The sequence below is a fragment of the Gopherus evgoodei genome, chromosome 3, assembly GCF_007399415.2.
Source record: "Gopherus evgoodei ecotype Sinaloan lineage chromosome 3, rGopEvg1_v1.p, whole genome shotgun sequence".
NCBI lineage: Eukaryota > Metazoa > Chordata > Testudines > Testudinidae > Gopherus > Gopherus evgoodei.
This window is the reverse complement of record NC_044324.1, coordinates 157,757,143-157,768,148: the sequence shown is the minus strand read 5'-3', so window position 1 is coordinate 157,768,148 and position 11,006 is coordinate 157,757,143.

The window sequence follows — 11,006 nt, the reverse complement described above, 5'->3', positions numbered from 1 at the left end:
AGTACCTCAAAAACACTAGAACACTGTATTAAGTCTTGCTCATAGTCATCTTTTTGTGGGGCATCTGGGGGTGGAGAAGACCCTGGCACGAATCCTATGACGGTTCTTCTGGCTCGGAATACATGAAGAAGTGCGGAGGTACTGTGCGTCCTGCCCGGTGTGTCAGCTGCACAGTCCCCATCCCCACCTGAGGGCACCTCTAGTACTCCTTCCCATCACAGAGGTCCCCTTTGAGCGAATAGCCATGGACCTAGTGGGACCCCTGGAGAAGACGGCTTGGGGCCACCAATATATACTTGTTGTTTTGGACTACGCTACTCGCTACCCAGAAGCCATCCCCCTGAGGAACGCAGTCTCTAAAACAATAGCCAAAGAGCTGGTGGGGATCTTTGCCCTAGTGGGGCTACCAAAGGAGATATTAACAGACCAAGGAACCCCATTTATGTCAAAGCTAATGAAATACCTCTGTACGCTGCTTCATATACATATCCTGAGAACATCAGTCTACCATCCGCAGACTGATGGGTTGGTAGAAAGGTTTAACCGAACCCTCAAGGCTATGATATGGAAGGTGGTAAGTTGGGACGGGAAGGATTGGGACACCCTAATGCCCTAGCTTATGTTCGCTATCCGGGAGGTACCTCAGGCCTCAACTGGGTTTTCCCCCTTCGAGTTATTATACAGGCGTCACCCCCGTGGCATACTAGATATTGCCAAAGAGATCTGGGAAGAGGAACCCAATGAGGGGAGAAATATAATAGAATATGTAATACAGATGCGAGACCGGATAGCCCGGGTCATCTCTATTGTACGGGAACATATGGAAAAGGCACAAGAGGCCCAGAGAACCCATTACAATCACCAGGCAAAATTCTGACAGTTCCAACCAGGGGATCGGGTGATGGTGTTGGTACCCACGGCAGAAAGCAAGCTTCTGGCCCAATGGCAGGGGCCCTATGAGGTGGTTGAACCTGTGGGGGAAGTAACCTACAAGGTACGGCAGCCAGGACGCCAAAAACAAGAACAGATTTATTACATCAACCTTCTGAAACCCTGGCATGCACAAGAGGCATGCAAAACTGTCTGAAAAGACCTAACCCAGGAAAACAAGCCTTCCAAACAGGTGAGAGTATCTCCTGATTTGACACCAGACCAGAAGAATGAGGTGTCTGAGATGATCTTCCAGAACCAAGATGTGTTCTCAACAAAACCGGGTCGAACAACCGAGGCATATCACCACACCGTCACATACTCTGGGGCCAGAATAACAATGAGGCCCTATTGGGTACCAGCGGCCAAAAGGGAGGAAATAAAAGCGGAACTAAAAAAAATGCTGGAGCTGGGGATCATCGAAGAATCCCACAGTCAGTGGTCCAGCACAATTGTGCTAGTGCCAAAACCTGATGGCACCACAAGGTTTTGCAATGACTTCTGGCAACTAAACTAAGTATCTAAGTTCGACGCATACCCCATACCTCACATAGATGAGCTAGTGGACCGTCTGAGTAATGCCCAGTACTTGACTACCTTAGACTTGACAAAGGGGTACCGGCAGATTCCCCTTGCAGAAGACGCAAAGGAAAAGACTGCATTCTCTACACCAGAGTGTCTTTTCCAATATACTGTCCTCCCTTTTGGACTACATGGGGCCCCGGCTACTTTCCAGCGCCTCATGGACAAGCGATTACGCCCGCATACCAGTTATGTTGCTGCCTGCTTGGACGATGTGGTCATTCATACCCCAGACTGGGAAACCCACCTAGAGAAGGTGGAGGCAGTCCTTGATACTTTCAGACGAGCTGGCCTTATAGCAAACCCTGCCAAGTGCACTGTGGGTTTTACGGAGGCCAAATATCTTGGCTACAATGTGGGAAAAGGTCTGGTAAAACCCCAAGTGAACAAATTGGAAGCCATCCAAAATTGGCCTCAGCCACATCACAAGAAACAAGTCTGGGCATTCCTAGGTGTAGTGGGGTATTACCGACAATTTATCCCCCACTTTGCCACAAGGGTGAGCCCCCTGACAGACCTAGTAAAAGCCCATGGACCTGATCTGGTAAGATGGTCTGACGCAGCAGAGGAAGCATTCGCAGACCTAAGGACTGCCCTCTGCAGTAACCCTGTACTGATAGCCCCTGATTTCACCAAGGAATTTATCCTGCAGACAGGTGCATCGGAAGTAGGGTTGGGGGCCATTCTATCACAGATGGTTGGGGAGGAGGAACAACCGATTCTCTACCTCAGTAGGAAACTCCTTCCGAGGGAACAAAAATATGCACTGGTAGAGAGAGAGTGCCTCGCCGTAAAATGGGCCATGGAAGCATTGCGCTACTACTTGCTTGGGTGCAGATTCGTCCTCGGGACCGATCATGCCCCTCTTCAATGGATGCAGTGGAACAAGGAGAAGAACACAAGGGTGACCAGGTGGTTCTTATCCCTCCAACCTTTCCAGTTCCGTGTGCAACACACAGCAGGGAGCTGTCACGGCAATGCCTATGGCTTGTCACATGTGCACTGTCTGGCATCCCAAGCTGCCCAACCCTTTGGTGTTGAGCAGGGGGAAGGGATATGTGACAGATCCAAACCAGTGGGGTACAGGAGTCTGGTAGAGGGCAAATATACTGGTCACTGGATGAATAGTTTTCTGTTCCCTGAGTGACCAGAGCAGGGGCTGCACTAGAGTAATCAGGAACCTGCTAGAACCAATTAAGCAGACAGGCTGATTAGATCACCTGCAGCCAATCAAGGCAGGCTTATCAGGGCACCTGGGTTTAAAAAGGAGCTCACTCCGGTCAGGTGAGGAGGAGCCAGAGGAGAGGAAGTGCGTGTGAGGAGCTGGGAGCAAGAGGCACAAGGAGCTGAGTGTGAGAGGGTGTGCTGCTGGAGGACTGAGGAGTACAAGCATTATCAGACACCAGGAGGAAGGTCCTGTGGTGAGGATAAAGAAGGTATTTGGAGGAGGCCATGGGGAAGTAGCCCAGGGAGTTGTAGCTGTCATGCAGCTGTTACAGGAGGCACTATAGACAGCTGTAATCCACAGGGCCCTGGGCTGGAACCCAGAGTAGAGGGCGGGCCTGAGTTCCCCCCAAACCTCTCAACTCCTGATCAGACACAGGAGAAGTTGACCCAGACTGTGGGGAAGATCACTGAGGTAAGCAAATCTGCCAAATAAGTGCAGGACCCACCAAGGTAGAGGAGGAACTTTGTCACACTTCCTTCCCCTCAATTCTTCTCATTCCACCACTTTTCCTTCTGTATATTGATACGTTAAAAAGCTATGATTTGCCAACTGTGATCTTTTTCCGCGTCTGGTTATTTTCCCCTCATATCAAAAGCCTCCTGGATGGGAGAGAGGTGTCTGAAGCCTCATCCCCCTCCCCCAAGTTTCAGACCTCCACTCTGAACCACAACTTCAAAGCACTGTCTATACAGCTCTTTTTAGAGCAGTAGTGCAAATCCTGCTAGTCCAACTCTGTCAGCCTGGGCTTGGAGGCTCAATCCTGTGGGCTCCAAAATGCTGTGTAAACATAACCCTAGTCTCCAAGTACTGGACTGTGGCAGCCTTAGAGTAGGGCTACAAGAGGGAAGGGAGGAAATCGTTAGCTCAGTCCCTCTTCTGCATCAGTATAGGTGACAACCAGAATTCTGGTGCTTGCACTCCCTGACTGTTACACAGCTGGGTAAGTGGAGCCAGCAGTACTCCACACCCTAAATTGGGGGGTGGGAGCTGGAAGGTAGTATGGCCTGCTCCCATTGCTAGTGCTTAGAGGCTATTGCTGGAAGGACTGCATGCTGCTGATGAGACAGTTCCTGAGCGCACACCCCAGGACCAGTGGAGGCATTCTGCCTGCCTCAGCATTCCTCACCCAACAGCTTTGGCAACTGCCACTTATGTGGTAGAGCTCAACACCAGCCCTACTAGCTGAGTGAGAATTTAATTCCTTGGATACAGCATTAACAATAGCCCAGGTACATATTAGTCAGCCACTGGAAATTTCTGGAAGAAATTTTGCAAGCACAGTGGTAAAACATTCCTAACACATACACCCACCCACATATCTATATACTGGGCATAGAATGTTAGATTACCTCCTCAAATAACAACAATGGAGGGTATTCAGAGGAAGCACTATAGCTTGTATTGTTTCTAAAGGTTGGAAACATTACACTTGGCTGGTCCTATTTCAGCTGGAAGTGGACTAGATAGAGGAGTTGTTCAGGACAGGACTACCTAGTGCCCCTAACAAAGTCTGTTGGTGACATCCCTGTGCTTGGGACAATGAAAATATGTGAGCATATGATGGTACTCCATCTGAAGAACCTAGAGTCCTTGACTGCCAGTCTCTTCATCTCACCAATAGACAATGCTGGAGAACCTGAAATACTTAAATGTATGTATTAGAATTAATGAAATAGTTAATAGTATTGTCATTGTTATACTTCATTTTGATGAATGGGGCAATTCATCCCCCTCAGCAAGTTATTGTTTTAGTTTGTCCAGAGAATTGATAAGACTGCTTTGGTTTATATTCACTTCAAATTCTGAAGATCCTCACTGCAACTGGCTAGAAACTTTTGCATTTAAATAAAAGCATACATCCTTGAGGGACTGACAACTACTGCCACTGTCTAGTTGGAGACAGGCTGAGAACTGGCCCTTAGTGCTTTAGGTGTCTTTCCAAAATTTTTATAATTTATTACCTCTGAGTCCCAACATTCATTCCTCTAACTTGTTATTAACAACAGATCCAAGCCCTGCCAGCCCTCTAAGAGATATTTGCATCAGGAAGCCCAGCCAGAGGTCTAGTTGCATAAGAACCAAATGACACTACAACAGTCCAAGTCACACCTCCTAAGGGGTAGAAGCCCACCCAGCCCAGATGGGAGGACAAGAGGAAAGGCATTAGACTAGATCAGACTCACCTAAGAGAGAGTGGGGTTAATTAGATCAGATGGGTAAGAATGAGTTTGTGGGAGGAGGCAGGCAGGAAGGTGAGACTGGCTCAGCAGGAAACTGTAGTTTGGAATGGCTACCCAATATCAACATGAGCAACTGTCCTGAGTCTCGGAAGGCTCACTCACTTGTGGCTCCTGCAGAGAGATATTGTCACAGCCCTTTTAAATATTCTAAAATTGCACATCAGGGATAAAGGACAGATGGACATCCCATATCTAAGGGCTTGTCTATACTTGAAACGCTATGGTGGTGGTGCTGTAGCACTTCAATGTAAAACACTACAGGAGGAGATCTCCTGTTAATCCACCTCCCTGAGAGGTGGTAGCTGGGTTGATGAAGGAATTCTTCTGTCGACCTAGTGCCATCAACACAAGGAGTTAGGTCGACAACTGCATTGCTCAGGGGGTGTGAATTTTTTACACCTGGGAGCAACATAGCTGCGTTGACCTAACTTTTTAGTGTAGACCAGGCCTAAGGGAAAAAGGCTTAGATAATGTGAAACCTTAATGTTATTTCAAAGTTTGAAGCCTTGGAAGATTTCCTGTAACAGATATGTTCATATATAGCATAAAGAGCTTTCTTGGACTTCTGAAAGGCTATATAATTCTTATACTTGTATGCCATATTCTTAAATTTGTCTTCTGAATAAATCTGCTAATTCAGTCATTTGGAATGCATCCAAGTATTTGCAGCATGGTTTCTGAGTAAGGGTTATTTCTCTGTGCAGGAGGAAATTAGGCCAGCAGTATAGACTTACCCCTTACATTTTCTGTGCCCTGGCCAGCCTGTTAACTTTTTCTTCTCATTTTGAATACACTGTAGAAAATCTTCTATCTTCTGGACAGACAGCTCTTATCTCCTAGGTCAATGAAAATGAACCATGCACTGAGATAATACATTTTGACAAAGATGTCCTTGAGTATCCTGACAAGATGAAGAAATGTATGCAGACAGAAGAACATATTATTTCAAAATAAATACTGCCAAGGCATCAATAACTCTTTACAGATAGTTTCCAGTACTGCAATTTGAACTGTCAGTGCAAAAAAAAAATGTGTTAATCTGAAGGTCAGTGAGCAATCACTCAACCCCTTGTAATTTAGAGGGTTTTTTTAAATTAAGAAGTGTGCTTAGTACATATTTAGGGACATTTGCAGCTTAGATGGATGATGAAGGCAAGTGAGGAACATTCCCCACTAGATTCAAGATATAAAATAAATATTTGGTAATTTGTTAAAGAGGCTTACCTATATGCTTAAAAGACAGTTGCCAAAACAGCAGTAGTTGATCAACTGGCAAGAGAAAGCAGGACAAATGCCCACTTTTGTCAAAAAGTGGGGTCCAGAGGAACATGCGGGAGGTAGGGGAGAGCGGTGATGCCATCCCTGTGCTGGGGGGAGGCAAGGCTTGAGCGAGCAGCGACGCCAGCCCCAGCCTCACGCGAGGGGCAGGCAGGGTTCAAGCAATCAGCAGGGGCAGGGCTTGGGCTAGCCCCATGTGGTATCCTGTTTTCCCTTTGGGAAATATGGTCATCTTAGTAAACCATCTCCTGTTTGTCACAAAGTGTTAAATTGTCTTGTCGCAAACAAAGAGGAGACGCTTTGGTCAAGAAAATTAGATAAGATGCTTCAGTCTGTGCTAAGTAGTTTCTACTCTTAACATTTACAAATAATAAAATACAAATAAAATAGAATATTTCAGATATATTATGTCACAATCTGATATGACTCAACATGATGGGACACCTCATATTATGCATTGCTACTAGTGACACTCTCAAATGGATCCTAACAGCTCCTACCACAGTGAGGTAGAAAGGAGAGGCTTGTTATCCTTACTTGACCGAAGGAGAAACTAAGGCTGAGAAAGGTGAAGTGACTTGTCTTAGGCCATGAACTGCTCAGGGACAATTATTGGACAGAATCAGCAAGATTAATCAGACACATGATTGGTTATGACTTATTTGCTTGGTCTTAAGTTAAAAGAGAACAAAAGGACCAGAGTCTCCTCCCCGTTACCAGCCTCCACCCCGCTCGGCCAATCAGCATTCAGACTCTGGGAGCTGGGAGGCAGAGTCCCAAAGGATGGCCCACGTCACTCTTGGAGCACTATTCCAGCCCTACCTCTTTGTGAGGGTAACCTCATCACCCCACAAAACACAAACATTCTTTGGAGAGGGTGGGAAGAAGGGAAAAGGGAAAAAAGCAGCAAGAGAAGAAGAGAAAGGAGGGAGGGAAAGAGGAAAAGGACAAACACCAACATCCCCAGTGATTCTAGGGGACAAAGTCCTAGATAGGAAATCAAATTCTACCACTTTAACCTAGTGTTTTCTGTGCCTAGAATTCAGCTGGCACCAGGTGGATCAGACTGAACAGATTCCAAACCTCTTGGAGACTCTTACCTTCTAGAAAGGGACATTAGTTTTCTAGCAAAATGAGTTGTAGGAAAGGAGAAAGCTCTAAAAAAGTTCCTCCTCCCACTCAAGTACACCTCCACCCCGATATAACGCTGTTCTTGGGAGCCAAAGAATCTTACTGCGTTATAGGTGAAACCACGTTATATCGAACTTGCTTTGATCCCCTGGAGCACTGCTTTACTGCGTTATATTCAAATTCGTGTTATATCGGGTCATGTTATATCGAGGTAGAGGTGTACATGAATCCTAATTCTCTTTCAGTCCTCAACGAGAAACCCTGAGGAGACTTGCTGCAGCAAGGCCACAGGGGTCTCTGAGGTTGCCCCTGCCCTGTACCTCTGTCCTGCCTGGCTGATGTCAGGGTCTCTCTGTGAGGTCACTGCCTCGCCACCACCTTTGCCCAATAGGCTGAGGTCCTGCAACAGGTCTTTGTGGTGTCACTGCCACACTCACCCCTTCCCTGCAAGGCTGATGTCTGCCCTTGGCCAGCCTCTCTGGATGTTTGAGATGCTCCCTGTGGATCACCCCACTCAATGACAGTTGAGTCTGGGGATCAAGCCGGCTACATAGTAAAGCTTCAGAAGCTGCTCCCTATGCCACACACAGTTTTTCATAAATTAGTGATTTTAAGGTCAGAAGGGACCATTAGAGCATCTAATCTGACCCTTTGTATATCCCAGCCTTCCTGTATAACACAATAGCTAGGTTTTGATCAAAGCACGTGCCAGAAAGGCATCTAGTCTTCATTAGAAGACATCAAGAGATGGAGAATTCACCATTTCCTTTGGTAGTTTGTTGTTCCAATGGTTAATCATGCTCACTGTTAAATATTTGTGCCTTATTTCTAATATGAATTTGTCTGTTTTCAGCCACTCCATCTTGTTATTCCTTTTTCTGTGAGATTAAAGAGCCCTTTAATACTTGATATTTGGTCTCTTAGACACTTAGACACTTTAATGAAGTTACCTCTTGACCTTTTTTATAAGCTAAACAGATCGAGCTCTTTCAATAGCTCACAAGAAAGCATTTTTCTCCAGCCCTCAAAACATTTTCTGTTTGCTGCATGATCTCTTCAATTTTTCAAAAGTTTTTAAAAATATGGACACCAAAACTGGCTGCAATATTCCAATCTGTGTCACTGATACTGTGTCACCTCCCTACCCTACTCACTACTCCGCTCATATGTCTAAGGATGGCTTCAGCCCTGTTCACCAATGCATTGCACTGGGAGCTCATGTTGAGTGGCTTGCCCAGTATGACTCCTAAAACCTTGTCAGAGTCACTACTTTCCTGGATACCACTATTCCGTAGGTGTGGCCTGCATGCTTTGTTGCTAGGTATATTACCTTGCATTTGGCTCTGTTCAAACTTGTTTTATTTGAATGGGTCCAGCTTACCAAGTGCTCCAGATCGCTCTGTGTGACTGCCCTGTCCTCAACATTATTTGCAACTCTGCCAGTATTTTGTCACCCACACATTTTATCAGTGGTGATTTTATATCTTCTTCCAGTTCATTGATAAAAATTATTTAAAAAAATAAGTTCTTGAGAGCCTCTTCAGACCCCTAGTACCAAGTGCCTGCTCCCTGCAGCACAGCAGGAAAAGGCCATTCAGCTCTAGTGTGACATAGGGGCTAAGCACAGAACAAACACATGCTTAGGAGCTGTGTTATCCATAGGCACTGAGCAACATGTGGAGGTCAGCAGATTACAAATGCACTACAGTCCTATAGTGCAGACAGGCCTCAGCTGTGTCTCAGTCTCCAACCCTGTAAAATGGGGGTAATAAATGAAACCTTGATTATCTCTATTTTATAGCTGTGGAAACAGATGTACACAGAGGTGAAGAGACTTGCTCATGGTCACAAAGCCAGCAATAGAAAACGGCAGGTCTTCCGCTTGCCAGTCCTGGACTCTAGCTCTGATTATCCTGGCCTCTCTGCTCTAACTTTAGACTCAGCCCAACTGGAGGTTTTCTTCTTCTTCTCCGTGTCCCTTAACACCACATCACTACAGAAAAAAGATTTTTTGTTAGCATCTGGCTCTACTGCACGGGGATGCCTTTCCAAAAGATGCACATTGGCACAGTCACATGGATGGGTTTGATGGAAGATCCACTTGGTGACACAGTACAGCCTGTTATACAGGAGGTCAGACTAGATGGACAGAATGGTCATTTCTGACCTTAAAATCTATACATTTTCCTGCTGCTAGTAAGATAACTCTTGTCATATTTTTTATCATTTACTTTCAGTTGGAATAATAAAGCAATGCTTATAAACACACTCTACTCAGGGAAATTTATTTATCCAGTATTGGCTCCTAATCCATAACACATAAGCTTTCTTCCTTCGCTGAGCATGTACTTTATCTTGCCTCTTTTCCCACCTCCACCCCACTCTCTCTTCTAACGAACTACCAGCAGTTTGCAGTAATACAGGGTAGAAGCAGGCAGATGAAGAGAGCATGGGAGAGACAGGGTCAGCTAGCAGCAGATACACACTGATTATAGCATCATCTGCTTATTTTTATTAATGAACAATCTCAGAGGTGTGCATATATTTAGCACTGGAAAAGCAATTATGTGTCATCTGGATCCATACAGTAGTGTGCTGTTGTAAGATTTCACAAGAGAAGCAGGGTTGGTTGGTGCTTTGATAAGTGACCTCTAAAGAAAACAATGTGCTGTTGGGAGTACTGTGGATGTTTTAGTAGGAGGCACGTCTGTTTGAGGCAGTTTGGAATCAATGTCCCAGCAAGGTGCTGCTGGACATGCAACTTTTTGGAAGAGATGGAAAATGATGCCACTGACCATGACTCTCGTGCGCAAAAATCCTAGTCTCAGTCTCCTGGCCACATGCCAATGTAAGAAGCTACAATCTGCCTACCCAAACCCTCTTTGAATATAGTACACTTTCTTAAATACCTGTCCTCAACGATTTTCCCACCGCTTGCTCAACTATATCACCTTCCACCCCAGAGGGAGCTGCATTTCAATACAAGATAAAATAGTTCTTCTTTCATAAATCTGATTCAAAACCCAGTGAAGTCAATAAAGTTGACAGAAAGACTCATAATGAGTGTTGGTGCAGGTCCTATTGGCATTAAAGATAGCCTTATTAGATCATATCCTGATCAGACCTTTCCAAGAGTTACTTTGCATAAGAAGAACCAACTATAAAGGTTAATCCTATGGTAAGGCATTCATCAGCCTTCTGAAGATCCCTTGATTATGTCTGGAATTTCAGGGCAGCCAGAGAAGTGAAGAATTCTGGAGTTTAGACACATCTATGATGGGCTTCATTATAAAACAGGAAAATGAATGTAAAGAATTTTTTGGTTTTTACTATAAATTAACTTAATTTTCAAAATGAAGTTGTATCACCTCCAAAAAATTAGAACTTATTTGTTTAGAAAATGATGAAAGTGGTGGGGTGGTCTTTTGATAATTTTGAAAATATTTTTTCAATGTTTTGTTTAAGTGCGGAAATTTGTTGCAACCATTTTTTTCCACGAACCAGGGAGGATAAAAATCAATGATTTAAAAAAAAAAGATTTTTTTAAATTTAAATCAGATTTTTTTTATAAAATGCTTTTTGAGGAAAAAACCTATCTAAAGGTAGTTTTAATTAAG